Source organism: Equus przewalskii, chromosome 18 (genome assembly GCF_037783145.1).
Source record: "Equus przewalskii isolate Varuska chromosome 18, EquPr2, whole genome shotgun sequence".
Classification (NCBI taxonomy): domain Eukaryota; kingdom Metazoa; phylum Chordata; class Mammalia; order Perissodactyla; family Equidae; genus Equus; species Equus przewalskii.
In genome coordinates, this window is record NC_091848.1 from 38,690,103 (window position 1) to 38,705,463 (window position 15,361).

The 15,361-nt window shown below is 39.1% G+C and overlaps 1 protein-coding gene across 1 annotated transcript in view; it reads left to right on the forward strand.

Annotated features, from left to right (window-relative positions):
• Nucleotides 1–239: 239 nt before the first annotated feature.
• KPNA1 (karyopherin subunit alpha 1) overlaps nucleotides 240–15,361 on the forward strand; it is a 73,528-nt gene continuing 58,406 nt past the window's right edge. The window contains exon 1 of the mRNA XM_070583774.1: nucleotides 240–489. The gene's annotated coding sequence lies outside the window, so the exon portion shown is untranslated. The remainder of the gene's footprint in view (nucleotides 490–15,361) is intronic.

The window sequence follows — 15,361 nt, forward strand, 5'->3', positions numbered from 1 at the left end:
CGGAGGTGAGCGAGCACCCGTCGGCCCTGGAAAAGCTTCGAAGACAGGTTTGTAGATATAACTTTGCAATTTAACCTAAGAAGTACCGTTTCAGTGTCACTCCACCATGATTCTCCGACCTTTGCCTTTGACTGCAAACCTCCTCGGCGAAACCTTCCCTCTGACCCCCGACTCTTCACTGAATCAGGCTAACCGCAAGGCTTCCAGAGAAACACGATTGGGAGACTACGCTTCCCGGCAGCCTCTGCAGCAGGGCGGCGGAGGGCGCGCGCAGGCGCTCGGGCCGGCCCCCGCGCGCAGGCGCCCTGCGAACGCCGGCTGAGCTGGGTCTCGCTGCTGGGTGCGCGGCGGCGGAGAGCGAGGCCTGCTGAGCACCGCTGAGGCGCGGGTCCGCTCTTCGAGGCTGCGCGCGGGAGGGCTACGGCGGGCAGGCGAGCGAGCCAGCGGCTGCCCCCAGCAGTGGCACCGGGATCGGTTGCCTTGAGTCGGGTGAGTGCGGGGGCCCCGCGACCCGGCCCCTCCCCCTCCCTCCGGCGGCTCCGGCAGTCCTCGGCGGGACCCGGGAGAGGCCCCGGGGCGAGGGCGGGCGCCGGCGGCGTTTGAGCTCGGGTACCTGGGCCGGGGCGCCTACGGCGCGTCCGTGCGTCACGGGCCCGGCTGTCCTAACGGCCGCGCGGCCCGCGGACGGGAGGGTGGGGGCGGGGAGCGCTTGTGCAAGGGCCATCGGGAGCGCCGGTGGCGGCGGGGCGGGGCGGCGGCGGGGTTGGAAGCGGCGCCGGGGACTGCGGGGCGCCGAGGCAGCGGGGCGGAGAGGCGGCGAGCGCGGAGCCTGCGCCGCGGCCCGGCGCGACCGAGCGACCGAGCGGGCGGGCGGGCGGGGGTGGGCAGCACGGAGCGCCGTGACCGGGGCCGGGCAGAGCGGGGCGGGGTAGGGGGGCGGGAGGCCTGGACGAATCCTGACCGAGGCGGGAAGGGACCACCTCGGGAATTCACAAGTTACGGCCAGAGTCGGAGCCGGTGGCTTGGGGGTGGGGTGGAGACGGACGACTGCAGTTTACAGATGTCATAACAACCCGGGCCCGAAGCGGCTGACGGGTGTGGTAATTATAGGAATGACAGAACTTCGTCTGCTCCCAGCGTGTGTAAGTGGCGATGCGAGGGAGCAGCGAAGTATTAGATGAAGCTCGAAATGGGAGGAGAAAACTGGAGGATGACTGGAGTCGGGGAAGGCGGCATGAATGTTTTAGGTTGAATGGGAGTATTTAATGTTCCACTTTTAAGTGAAAGATTTCAAAATAATTGACTTTTAAGGTTTAAATTCAGAATAAACGATTTCGAAGTGTTTTTTCTAAAACATTATTAAATAATATTACTAAGTTTTTCAATCCTTTTTTTTCTTTTAATAGACGGTTTCTTGAAAACTGCTATTTCTTAGCAGTAGATGAGTCAGTGGTTTTTTACCCCCCTCTTGTTGCTTCAAGGCTCATTCTGGACATTATTTTTCCTTAACTTGTTCTTGTATTTGTAATATTTTGAAAGTAATCCGCAAGTTAGTCCCCCTTCATTTTAGATTGAAGAAATGAAAGTGACTATGAAATCTATAATATTTTTACTGAAGTAATTTATTCTTGAAAGGCACTGTTTTATAAGTAATATGTGATTTTAAGATGGAGGACATGAGAGAAAGTAAAGGAATTCCCATTTATTGAGCTCCGTTCAAGATATTGTGCTAAATACTTTACGTATCTTAAAATATTTAATACAGTAACTCTGAAGTAGATGGTAGTTTTTTCTGTTCTACAGTTGAAAACTTTGAAGGTCAGAGAAGTTAAGTAACTTAGTAAGGTCTTCAGCCCTTGTTGGAACAAGCCTGAGCACCCAAAGTCACTGCCATTTTGAGAGTGATTTCTCCTCTCCTTTCATACCTCTTGACTCGTTTCTTTCTTTACTGCGCCCGTTCAGTGAATACTTATGGAGTGATCTTGTGCCCTGAGACTGGGGATGTGGACACTGTCAAGACACTGTTTCTGTCCTCGTGGAATTTATAGCGTAGTGGGGAAGACTGATGAATATAAACACTGACTGCATGACATTTTATCAGTCATAATTGAGCAGATATTGTAAAGTACTCTACTAAATAGCAAAGGAAGTTCAAATGGAATCAGACAGCATAAGCCTTGAGGAGTTTACAATCTAGTAGAGAAACAACGTACTTTTATAAGAACCCAGAATAAACTAAATGACAGAAATAAATGCCTCACCTGAAGTTAGTATACTGCATTATGTTAGTTTAGATCCTCATAGAAGTTTCTTCACAGAACTATGATTTAATATTATGCACCTTAACTTTTATCTAGGTTTGGTACTTAAGAAAAGGCACATGAAAAAAGTCTTCATCGCTATCCAAGACACTATTTCTTAAAGATTTATTGACCTTTATAGAGTAGAAACTTTAGAGACAGATTCTTTTTAAGACCCTAGTGATGGCCTTTTTCTTTTCTTTCTTTGCTTTTTTTTGAAAAAGAAAAACAGGGGCCGGCCCCATGGCTGAGTGGTTAAGTTCACGCGCTCCGCTTCAGTGGCCCAGGGTTTCGCTGGTTCAGATCCTGGGTGTGGACGTGGCACCGCTCATCAGGCCATGCTGAGGCGGCATCCCACATGCCACAACTAGAAGGACCCGCAACTTAAATATACAACTATGTACTGGGGGAATTTGGGGAGAAAAAGCAGGAAAAAAAAATTGGCAACAGTTGTTAGCTCAGGTGCCGATCTTTAAAAACGAAAAATGAATGACTGCTTTTATTGGATCATTTGCGTTCTGTAAGCCATCCTGTTTCTCTTTACACTTTGGCTGTCAGGAGGCTCAGAGCTGTGTCCAACTTTTGTAATTTTCCTTAGCCTCAACTATGTTATAAATTATACCAGAGTGTCTGGAATTGCTGTCACTTGTTTCCTGGACTATTTTCTTTGTTCTCTGTTGCTCTTGATTTTGGTTTTACCTTTTCCCTTTCATTTGGGAGTAGAGATTATATCTTATTTTATCTCCAGTGTTTTGGCATCGTGCTGAATTATTGATATAGTCTTGATTTATGATGTTTGTGTGTTTAAGTTTGTCAGGTTGTTTTTAGAAGTATGTTTTTAGAAGTATGTATGAATACATTGTATAAAATCAATGAAGACTTTTGGTTATGCAAATAAAGATGACTGATCTAGTGATAAAGAGAATTCCCTATTGCTGCTCTTTGTTTTGAGATCTCTGTACTTTGCAGAGTATTATGAATTCAGCCATAATGGAAGAAAACGTTGGAAACGGGTAAACAATTCAATTAGCTGATTGGGGCTGATTTCACTCTATTCTTGCTGCAGTAAGCAGGAGGTGGCCCCAGGCCAATGGGGGGTAGGGGAAAGATAGGGCCTCCATTAGAATATTTTGAGGTCCTGCAGTGAGACAGCAGGGATGAAGACTGATGGAAACGTAGTTTTGTTTGTGTGTTTTTGTTTAGGATGTTATGACCCTACAAAGCAGACCTAAGTGATAAAATGGTTTTGACCTACTATAGTAGACTAACTGGGACAGTTCTTGAAAGCAGGCAATAATCCAGAATGTGGATAATGGGGATAATCTCCTTCACATAACAAGAATAATGCTGCCCTTCATATGCAAAGATAAGTCTGCTTGCTCATCATCATTGATTTTCCAGCATGAGGAGGGATATGTGCTGAGTTGTCCATGAGTCTCTGTACTCTGACCAACAAGGCAGCTTGGGGTCAGAAGGGGGGTTTGTAGCTAGGAAACAGAAAGACAAGCAGAAGGTACTTAGATTTATTGATGGGTCAAGCACTACATCAGGTGCTTTCACTTAATTATCCTTGCAAAACCACTTTGAGGAGGTGGTTACAAGTGCGGGGTGGTTAGGTAATTTGCCCTACTTCACGGAGTATGTGGAGGAGCTGGGATTCAAACACAGGGCTGTTTGTACTATGTTCACATTATTCAAGCTTGATTTTGTCTGTTTGCAGTTCAGTCTCTCCAGCAGAACAAATGTAGTTCGTTTAGCATCATGAAATGATACTGTGAAACTAATTTACTAAAAGCTGAAAGGCTGGCTGTTGAAGTTTCTTGCTTTATTGCCATTAAAAAGTACAATTTTTAAATTAGAATAATATCTGAAAAATAACTGTCTCCTGTCCCAGCCTCTGCACTTTAGAGGCTACCATTTTCTCTCTTTTAGCTGTTTCCTCTTTCATATTTATAAATAACTTGCTTCTATTGCTGTTTCCTGATAACAGCAATTTTAGGCATTATCTATCGACTCTACATATACATACTGCCTCTCCCTTCCTCCCTTATCACACATGTTTATTAAGTCAATATTCAGTGTGTTTACAATATTATAACTGTGTAAATATTCACAGCTGAACCGTGTAGTGTAGTATGACATCATTTCTTAACCAGTTTTTGTTTTTCCAGGAGTTAATACCTTTTTCCTCCTTCATTTCCTGAGATAGCTGTCCTGGAACTTTGTTCTTTTAATGCAGTCTGGACTGGTTACTTTCTAGGCCTATTTCACAGCTGTTATCCTGGGACTTTATGTCACCCTTAAAATTCTCTTTGCCTTTCTCCTGTATTGGATGTCCTGTTTTCCATGTTTTCTTAGCTTCCTGAGAAAGGGTACCTACGAAGTGAAAACTTTCTGAGATCTTGCGTGATTAAAACAAATCTTTATTCTATCTTAACATTTCATCAGTAATTTGGCTGGGTATAAAATTGTAGGCTTAAAAAGTTTGGAAGTCACAGCTCTGTTTTTTTTTCTGCATTTCAATGTTGCGGTTGAAATCCAAACCCATTCTGATTCTTTATTTGTGTGTGACCTTCCCCATCTTTATTCCAATCCCTAGAAGCTTTTAGGATATTATTTTTAACTCCTGAAATTCCATAATGATGTGCCTAGATGTAGGTCTTTTTTCATTTAAGGGTGTTCCATGTACCCTTCCAAGCTGGAATTCATGTCCTTTAGTTCTGGGAATTTATTATTATTTTTTGGACTTCAAATAAAAAGAGTTTTAGAGTTAATTATGCTTCTCAGTTCTTGACACACTATCATCACACCATATCTGACAAGGTCCTTTAAATTTTTCTTTTTTATTTCTGAGCCCTCCTTCCATTAGCCTTTCCAGCAGGCACTCACTCCATTGTGGTTGATAGATTCCTTGATTATATATGAATCATTGTGAACTGTGTAGTGGGGTGTGTATGTGTTTAATGTATTGTGTTATAGACCTTGTCCTGTTTCTTCCCTTTTTTTACTCAGCATTGTTTTGGAGACCTTTCTGTTTTGTTGTGTGTACATATAGTTGTATATGATGTAGAATTCCATAATGTGTATCTGCCACATTTTACTTTTCATTCCCTGATTGACACCTGGGTTGCCTTTCTGGCATCACAAATACACTGTGGTAAATATAGTCTTGCTTGTACATCCTTATGGACCTGTGTGAGAAGTTCTCTGGGATATATACCCAGGAGTGGGATTCTTGGGTCATCGAATAGGAGAACTAGTTTTTAGGGCTACTAGCAATGCAGGAGGGTTCTTGTTTGCCCACATCTTTACCAGTACTTGGTTTTATCCAACTTTCTAATTTTTGCCACTCTGATGGGTATGAAGTGGTATCTCATTGTTTCAGTTTACATTCTCTGATTACTGATGAGTTTGAGCATCTCTTGGATCCATTCATGTTTCCCCTTTTGATAATTGTCTATTTTGTCCTTGTCTCTCTTTCCTTTGGGTTTCCTATCTTTTTTTGGTTTGCAGAAGTTCCTTGTGGAGGTTAGATTTGAATGGTCTGTTGATTTTAGGCTTGGAAAATATTTTCTCTAAGCCTGTCGTCTTTCTGTCAATTTTGTCCATGTTGTCTTTCATTGAATGGATGTTCTAAATTTGATGCATTGTTTCTTTGATGATCTTTTCCTCATCAATTTTTTTCTCTCTTTGGAATTTGTGTTATTGGGGTATTGGAACTCTTAGGTTGTTCTTTTAATTTTCTTCTTTTCTCTATTTTCCATTGCTTAGTCTTTTTGTTCTGTTTCCTGAGAGATTTCCTCAGTGTTATGTTACAACCTTTCTACTGAATTTTTTAAAAATATATTTCTCATTTTTTTAAAAAAAAAAAATTATTTTTCCTTCTTCTCTCCAAAGCCCCTCAGTACATAGTTGTATATTTTAGTTGTGGGTCCTTCTAGTTGCAGCATGTAGGACACTGCCTCAGCATAGCTTGATGAACGGTGGTAGGTCTGCACCCAGGATCCCAACTGGCGAAACCCTGGGCCACTGAAGCAGAGCACCAACACTTGGCCATGGGCGGTGGCCCCCTTTTCTATTGAATTTTTAATTTCTATCTATATTTTAAATTTCTTAGAGCTCATTTTTATGTTACAGTATCTTTCTCTTGTTTCATAGATGATAATCCTTCTGAGGATAGTAATGATAGGTTTTTTTTTAAGTTTTCTCTTGTTCCCCTCATTGCTCTGTTTCTGCTAGGTTCCTTTGTTTTCCTTGCACTCTTTCTGTATAGGGGCTTTTCCATATGTATGGTAATCTTATGACTGTCCATTTATATTTATGAGTGAAGTGTAAAAAACTGAATTGGAAGGTCTAAGATGTGACATGTTGCAGGGTGGGTAGGATAGCCAGTGGTCAGTTATAGGGGAAGGGGGCACTTACAGGTCTTTTCTCTTGGGCTGGTCAGTTTCCTTGAGAAAGAGCCTCCAGTCTCTTCCCTGGAGGATATACACTTGGCTGCTACCTTTTGAGAAAGGAGCTGGAGTTCTCACTGTTAATTGTGTTGATGTAATCCTGTTTTCTGTATAGCACTTCACCCCTATCCTCACCTTTAGTGGAGTCCCCTAGTTAGTTCAGAGTAATCCTCTCAGCATCTGGAGGCACTAGGGAGGGATGGTTGCCTGGCTGTGCACAGTCGGGGAGGAAATCAAGGTGTGCTAGCTCTCATGTAGACTTTCAACTAAGCTGCTGGTTTTTAGTCCCATTCTACCTTTGGGGATGCCGTGGGCCTCCTATCTGTGAAGCCTCCTTGTGGGCATTGTGCATCAGCTTCTTTGCAGATGCTTAGGCTTCAGAGTTCTCCACTTTACTAGTAAAATACCTTTGGACCATCTGTTTTACAGCTTCTAAAAAGGTTTTGACATGTCATCTATCATCTGTGATTCTCTTCTTTCCTGTTCTTTCTTTCCTTGTGGTTCATTCTTTTTTTAAAAAAAAGTTATAGTTTTAGTATGGATTAATTACCAAATCTGCCATTTTATTTCTTTACATAAACTATTTTCTGGTCTGTTCATTCCTTCCACAGCATTTGAGTGACTGCTGTATACTCAGTACTGTGCTTAGTATTGAAGATTAAAATTTCTGAGCTTTGAGTTGTTAGTACGTTTTGGGTAGAAAAGTACATCTTGTATGTCCTAATTCTTAATTTGAAATGTGAAACCCCTTTAAGTGTACATGTAATAGATATATTACAGAACTTGTTAAATTCAGTAATGAATATGAATCAGATACAGGCAAATGTGCAATTTTATTTATTTTTTACCATGAAGGAACCCTTTCTGCCATTTTTGGGAAAGATTTATCTAAAAACCATCCAACTATCAGGGAAGAAGTAATTTGTCTGTTTCATAAAGACCTATAGTATTCAGTCAGAACTTTGATGAAACAACATGTTGAGTTGGTAAAAGTCTAGCCAAAAGTAAATAATTCAATGTTTTAGATATTTGGATAGTCTGGGAAGCTTCATTGTGGTAAATATATGCTTTCAACTCTTAATTTTTTTTTCCCTGAGGAAGATTGGCTCTGAGCTAACAGCTGTTACCAGTCTTCCTCTACTTTATATGTAGGTTGCTGCCACAGCGTAGCTGATGAGGAGTATAGGTCGAGGCCCGGAATCTGAACCTGCAAACCCAGACCACTGAGGGGGAATGCACTGAACTTAACCACCCTGCCACTGGCTGGCCCCTCGACTCTACTTTTTGTATTCTAATTTAAGTTATGAAATATTTTTAAGAGTGTAGAGAATAAGTTGGGTTTTTGTTTCTAGAACACAGATTTTGCATATATTAGTGTTCTGTGTTCCTCACTTCTCAGTATATTATGATCGTTTCCCATAACCAAGCCCTCATTTGGGATTTTTTATGTTTATAATTTTTCACTGTAACAGTTGCACTGCAGTGAACATTCTTATACATACTGCTCATTTTATTTACTTTGGGTACATTCCAGAAGTGAAATTACTCAACCCTAGGGTGTGAATTCCTATTTGGTAAATATTTTCCTTTAAATGTTTGGATATTGAGAATGTCTTTGGGGAACCTTGCAGGTTGGCAACCCATAGATATTGGAAAGTGAGGTCAGAATTTAGGATCAAAGGTTAGAGAAAACTTCTCAGTAGAAGAAGGTCTAAAACTGGGACATGAAAGAAAATAGAAATTTCTATTAGATTAATGGGGTTAGAGCTACAAGGTGTAACCAGAGATGAGCACCTGTGAATCATGTCTGCAGCACTGACTTCTCAGGGGAGAGGCTTATTGCAGGGTTTTTCAAACTTTGCCCTCGTTGAATCTAGAATGTTGTCACTAAAATAAAGGTACTCTTTAATTATCTTACAGGAAGAAAATGAGTGGGATGATATCAGTTTTATTTTTCTTCCCTGATTTTTATTAAAACCTTTTAAAAGGACCTGCTGTCATTTGACTAGAAGTTGATAACAGATGAATAATTAATATTCACAAATGAACTGAAAAGTTTTTTATACTTAAATTCATTTATGCTTAAATTTATAAATCCGTAACTTATTTTGTATTTGTACTTTCTCATGGTTTTTTTTTTTTTTTTTTTGAGGAAGATTAGCCCTGAGCTGACATCTGCCAATCGTCCTCTTTTTTGCTGAGGAAGACTGGCCCTGAGCTAACTTCTGTGCCCGTCTTCCTCTGCTTTATATGTAGGATGCCTGCCACAGCATGGCTTGACAAGTGGTGGATAGGTCTGCACCTCAAATCTGAACTGGTGAATGCTGGGCTGATGACGCGGAACATGCGAACTTAACCACTGCACCACCAGGCTGGCCCCATCGTAGTTTTGGTTTTTTAATATTAAGTGCATGTTTTCTAATAAAATTAGGTTCAATTTATATGATGGAATTAAGTATTGTAGCATTTTAGGTGTTCCACAAAGAGTATGGTGAATATTAAATATTCAGAATTTTAAGGTGTTTGGGATTTACTGACAGGGTGGATTGACTCAGCACAGTGAATATATACTATTCTGAATATAATAAAAATATGAAAAGATCTGTACTCAGTGTGCTTTGGTATAGGTTGATGGAGAATCAAGAGAGTGTTGAATGAATCAATGCCGAGGGATCTTGTAGGACAGAAAAGTTCAAATTTGATCTAAGAAGTGATAAAGACTCATGGTCCTTAGGCATTGAAGTAATTCAGTGAAAAAGGTGTTGAGATTAATCTGAGAGCCATGTGAGGGATGAATTGAAGAGCAGAGTCTGAGGTTAAGGAAGGGTGGTTTAGAGCTGTTGCAGTTATCTAGCTGTAGGATGACAAGGACCTGGACCAGACTGGTGGCAGTGAGAATAGACAGAAACAGATAAAATCAAACACTTTGGATGGAATAATGAGCAAAATTTGTTAATTAAATGAACATGAAGGAGAAAGTGGGAGCTCTCATTTTGGAAGAGTAGAGTGCATTTCTGTTTTACCACCAGTTTTGTGTCTTGTTTTTAACTTTATTGCTTTTTTTGGCTTTATTTCCCTAGAACACAAGAGGAAAATTTCACATAATGGCTTTAATTTTAAAGGCCTCTGGTTCCTGAGAGGGCACTTTGAAAAGTTATTGACAATAACTTAAATTGTTTAATTAATCGCTGAGGCAATAATAGCTTAAAAATATCTGCTTAGAATAATATAATTTTCTCATGCTATTATTTTGTTATTCCTCTTTTCATAAACCTCTGTAGATTTTACTTCATTTCTTTGTTATGAAAGCTCTCTTCAACTTAAGCCTACATTTCAGCTGTATTTTGCATTATTTTCCAGTAAAACTTTTGCTTCACTATAGTGATTTTCAATTGCAGATGCATATCAGAATTCACTTGGGAATCTTTAAAAGAAAAAGCAAAACACTAGAGACCTGGTGTGCCCCTCAGACCTATTCATCAAACTCTTTGAAGGACAGTTGAGCTCTCCCACATGACAAATATAATCCCCTGTTCCTCCCCGAAAGAGAGGAAGCCAGCCAGTCTCATTTATGAATACTGGTGAAGAAATCTTTAAGATTTTTTTAAATACAGACTTTACTTTTTAGAGCAGTATTAGGTTCACAGCAAAATTGGATGGTAAGACAGAGTTCCTCTGTACCCCTACCCCCACATGCACAATACCCCCCACCATCAGCATTTGCATCAGAGTGGTACGTTTGTTATAAATGAACCACCACATCATTATCACCCAAAGTCCATAGTTTACATTAGGGTTCATTCTTCCTGTTGTACATTCTCTGTGTTTTGACAAATGTATAATGTCATGTATCAACCATTATGGTATCTTACAGAATAGTTTCACTGCCCTAAAAATCCTGTGCTCTGCTATTCATCCCTCCTACCCCTCAAACCCCTTGCAACCACTGATCTTTTAACTATCTCCATAGTTTTCTATCTCCTAGAATGTCGTGTAATTGGAATCATAGCCATGTGTTTTTCAAAAAGCTCTCAATGTGACAAATTGACCTGTCTCCTCCTAAAGAGGGAGGGTAGGAGGGTATTATATTAAATAATTAATCTCATTTATGGATACCAGTATAGAAATTTTTGAGAAAATATTAACAGATAGAATTAAAAAGGATGATACACCATGACCAAGTTTATTCAGAGAATCAAGAATCATTCAATATTAAGAAATCTGTTAGTATCTCACCATATTTAATAGGTCAAGGGAGATAAACAGTGGCTATTTTAATAACTGCCAAAAGGGCATTTGATGTAATTCAGCATACATTTCAGGTTTTAAAAACTACAGTAAAATAGGTATGGATGGGTGGTACTTAGATGTGATTTTTTATAAAAGTATCTCAAAACAATACTGCAACTCAACTGGAACTCTCATGCATTGCTGATAGGAATGCATGATTTTACAGCCATTTTGGAAAACAGTTTGACAATTTCTTATAAAGTTAAATATATACTTATCATATGATCCAGCAGTCTTACTCCTAGATTATTACCCAAGAAAAATGAAAATGCTTGTCCACACAAAAACCATATGTGAATGTTTATAGTGGCTTATTTATAATCACCCAAAACTGCAGACAACCCAAGTGTCTATCAACTGGTGAATAGATAAATGGTGGAATACGGTGGAATACAATGCAGCAGTAAAAGGAATGATTTATTTATAGATACCACAACATGGACGAATCTCAGATTAGTTAATAGTGAAAGAAGCCATACTCAAAAGGGTACATACTGTATAGTTTCACTTATTTGACATTCTGGGAAATGAAAAACTGTGGGGACAGAAGATAAATCAGTTGCCTGGGATTGCAGGGAGTGGATTTACTAGAAAGGGACTTGACAGAACTTTTTATAGTGAAGAAAATGTTCTCTATTTTAATTGGTGGTGGTGTTTACTTAAATGGTAAGTTATACCTCAATAAACCTGACCTTTAAAAAAAAATCCCAGTGTCATGTTTACTGGCACAACTCTAGACATAAATCAAAATCAGAAATGAGATAAAAATGCCAACTCTAACCTTTCTTGCTTAACGTTGCAGAAGTACTAGTTAATATTTTAAGAAGGGAAGTGAAATGGGATACAAACATTAGAATGGAGAAGACAAAAATGATAATTTAAAAAAATTATTGAGGTCATATTTTATAATATTGTGAAATTTCGGTTGTACATTATTATTTATCAGTCACCATATATACGTGCACCTTTATCCCTTATGCCCACTGCCCAACCTCCTTCCCCTCTGGTACAACTAATCTGTTCTCTTTGTCCACGTGTTTGTTTATCTTCCACACATGAGAGAAGTGATGAGGTATTTGTCTTTCTCTGTGTGGCTTATTTTGCTTAGCATAATACCCTCAAGGTCCATCCATGTTTTTGCAAATGGAACTATTTTGTCTTTTTTTGTGGCTGAGTTGTAGTCATTGTATATATACCACAGCTTCTTTACCCGTTCATTCATTAGTCGATGGGCACTTGGGTGGCTTCCACAACTTGGCTTTTGTGAATAATGCTGCAGTGAACATATAGGTGCATAAGTCTCTTTGAATTGTTGATTTCAGGTTCTTTGGATAAATACCCAGTAGTCATATTTATAGGTCATATGGTATTTCTATTTTTAATTTTTGAGAAATATCCATACTGTTTTCCATAGTGGCTGCACTAGTTTGCATTCCCACCAGCAGTGTATGAGGGTTCCCTTTTCTCCACATCCTCTCCCACATTTGTTATTTTTTGTCTTGGTAATTATAACCATTCTAATGGGTGTAAGGTGATATCTCAGTGCAGTTTTGATTTGCATTTCCCTAATAATTAGTGATAGTGAACATCTTTTCATGTGCCTGTTGGCCATCTGTGTCTAATTTGGAAAAATGTCTTCATATCCTCTGCCCATTTTTTGTTTGGGTTTGTATTTTTGTTGAGTTTTGTGAGTTCTTTATATATTTTGGAGATTAGCCCCTTCTTGGGTATATGATCTGCAAATATTTTCTCCCAGTTGGTGGGTTGTCTGTTTTTTGTTCCTGGTTTCCTTTGCCTTGCAGAAGCTTTTTAGTCTGATGAAGTCCCCCCAAATGATAATTTTTTATGGATATCAAAGATCAAGAGTATCAACTGAAAGTATCAGAACATAATTCAGTAGCTGATTTAGTTCAGTGGCTAGCTTAAAAAAATTAATATATAGTAATGAGTAATATTCCTCTATATGGACAGTAGCCAATTAGAATATAATGGAAGGAAACTTTACACTTATCATTATAACAAAAAAGATAAATAGAAATACATATTTAATTCTTGACCAAGAAGACACAGTGCTGTAAAGATGTTGAGTTTCCTTAATTTTTGAATTGAATGCTGTCTGAATATCAAAGGGATTTTTTTCCCTTATCAAGATAGAAAAGAATATCTGGATCAAGGGTTCTCCAATTTTTTGGTTTCAGAACTTCTTTAAACTCTTAACTTATTGAGGACCCCAAATAACTTTTGTTTATGTTACTGTTTTATATCTGTTAATATTTACTGTTTTAGAAATTAAAACAAATTTTAAAACACAGGCATACACAGCACACATTCCATTAGGCATCAGAATGATGATGCCATCAGGTCACAAAGCTTCTGAAAGACTTATGAAAGTGAAAAAAACATAGAACTTCTTAGTAGTATTATGAAAGTAGTTTTCATGAGAACCTTTTTTTACGTATCATATTGTCAACTATGGAAAAGTTTGAATCAGTGCTGGGTTAGTGATGGTGGTGGTGGGGAACTGGCACAGTCGTATTCACTGGTACATTGGTGCAGTATTTTAGAGGGCACTTGGACAACATCAGATTTTTAAATATACATGCTTCTGACCTTGAGGTTCTACTGTTTAGAATTCATTCATGGATATAATGGCAAAATATGTGCAAAAACATGAAAGAGGATTTTGGTTACAGCATTGTTTGTGACCTTTAGGTACACTTTCATTTTTTTGTTTGTACCTTTTCATATTGTTTGGGTCCTTTTTGAAATTGTGAGCCTTTTTGTAATTTAAACGGGAAGAATATTTCAAAGGCACAGGTACATTGTATGAATGGTAGAAATTGTTAGTTTGGGTGTTAGAGTCATTTGTGAGTTCTTGGATACCACAATTTAACAAAAAAAGCAAGAAAGAACAAGAAAACCAAGAGACACTGGCATTTCTCTTGTCTACCTACTCCTTTTGAAGAAGAGTTGCTCTGATTAAACAGGACTTGCTGCTGGTCCTCATCAGTTGTGCTTTCTAATGTCTATGCCTTTATTTTGTACTCTTCTCTCTGTTTTGTGGGTCTTTCTCTTTCAACCTCAACTGCTAAAATCCTGTCTATCCCTGACAACCTAGCTGAAACACCATCTTCTCTGTGAAGCCATCCCCGATCACTTTAGTCAGAAGAGATCTTTTTTTGAACCTTTAGAGCTATTTATAGCCATTTCTTCATTACACAAATATCAGATGTGAGCTATATACGGGCTGGACAGTGGAAGTATGCCTTCGTATGTTACTTCTCGTCACCTTATAAGGTATTATCTCCATTGTGCAAATGAGGAAAACAAGACTCACAAAAGTTTAGTGTCATCACTACATCATTTTTTTAAGAAGTAAATTTGAAAACAGTGTTTCAAGGCCAGACATCTTCTCTGGACTTGCTTCTTATGTCACTTTAATAAAAAGAAGCAAGTGAATAGTTAATTTTTGTGTGAACATTTCTTCCCTTTTAGATTTTCTGGTATATATTTCTTTTACTTTTGAAATAATTTTATGCTTACAGAAGTTTTAAGAAGTGTTTAAAGACCACCTGTTTACCCTTCATCCACATTCCCCAGTTTTTCAGTTTACCTTTTACTTCATTTGCTTTCTGATTTATTCTCTTTCTGTGTATATGTGTATGTGTGTTCCCAACATTGCCTTTCCTTAGTTGCTTGCTCTTCCAGTTCCATGTTGAATATAGGCTTCCAATTACTTAAGTCTAATTGGTTTATGGTCTTGTTAAACTTTATCCAGGTCTTGCCCTGTTACTGTAGTCTTTCCTTTTTCACCCTAAAACTTTTGATTCTTGAATTTGGATCTTCATTGCAATACTGCTGTTATTATGCTATATTGTTATATTTCAGAGCCAAAATACCTGCTTCAGTAATCCAGCTCTTTTCTCTATATCATTTCTCAGCACCATTAAATATTACGCAGAATTATTTGCAAATTCTCATCTGCATTGCACCCGCCTTTCAGTCTAATAAAGCCCAATCTGAAAAAATACCACTGGGTATATGTATTAGTCTGCTTGGGCTGCCATAAAATGGTACCACAGAGTGGGTGGCTTAAACAACAGAAATTCATTTTCTTGTTGTTCTGGAGACTAGTAGTCCAAAATCAAGGTGCCAGCAGGGTTGGTTTCTGGTGAGGCCTCTTTCTGACTTGTGGGCAACCACCTTCTCACTCTGTCCTCACATGGCCTTTTCTCTGCACATGCAGAGAGAGAGTGAGCCATCTCTTTTATCTCTTCCTGTTGGATTAGTGCCTCACCTTTATGACCTCATTTAACC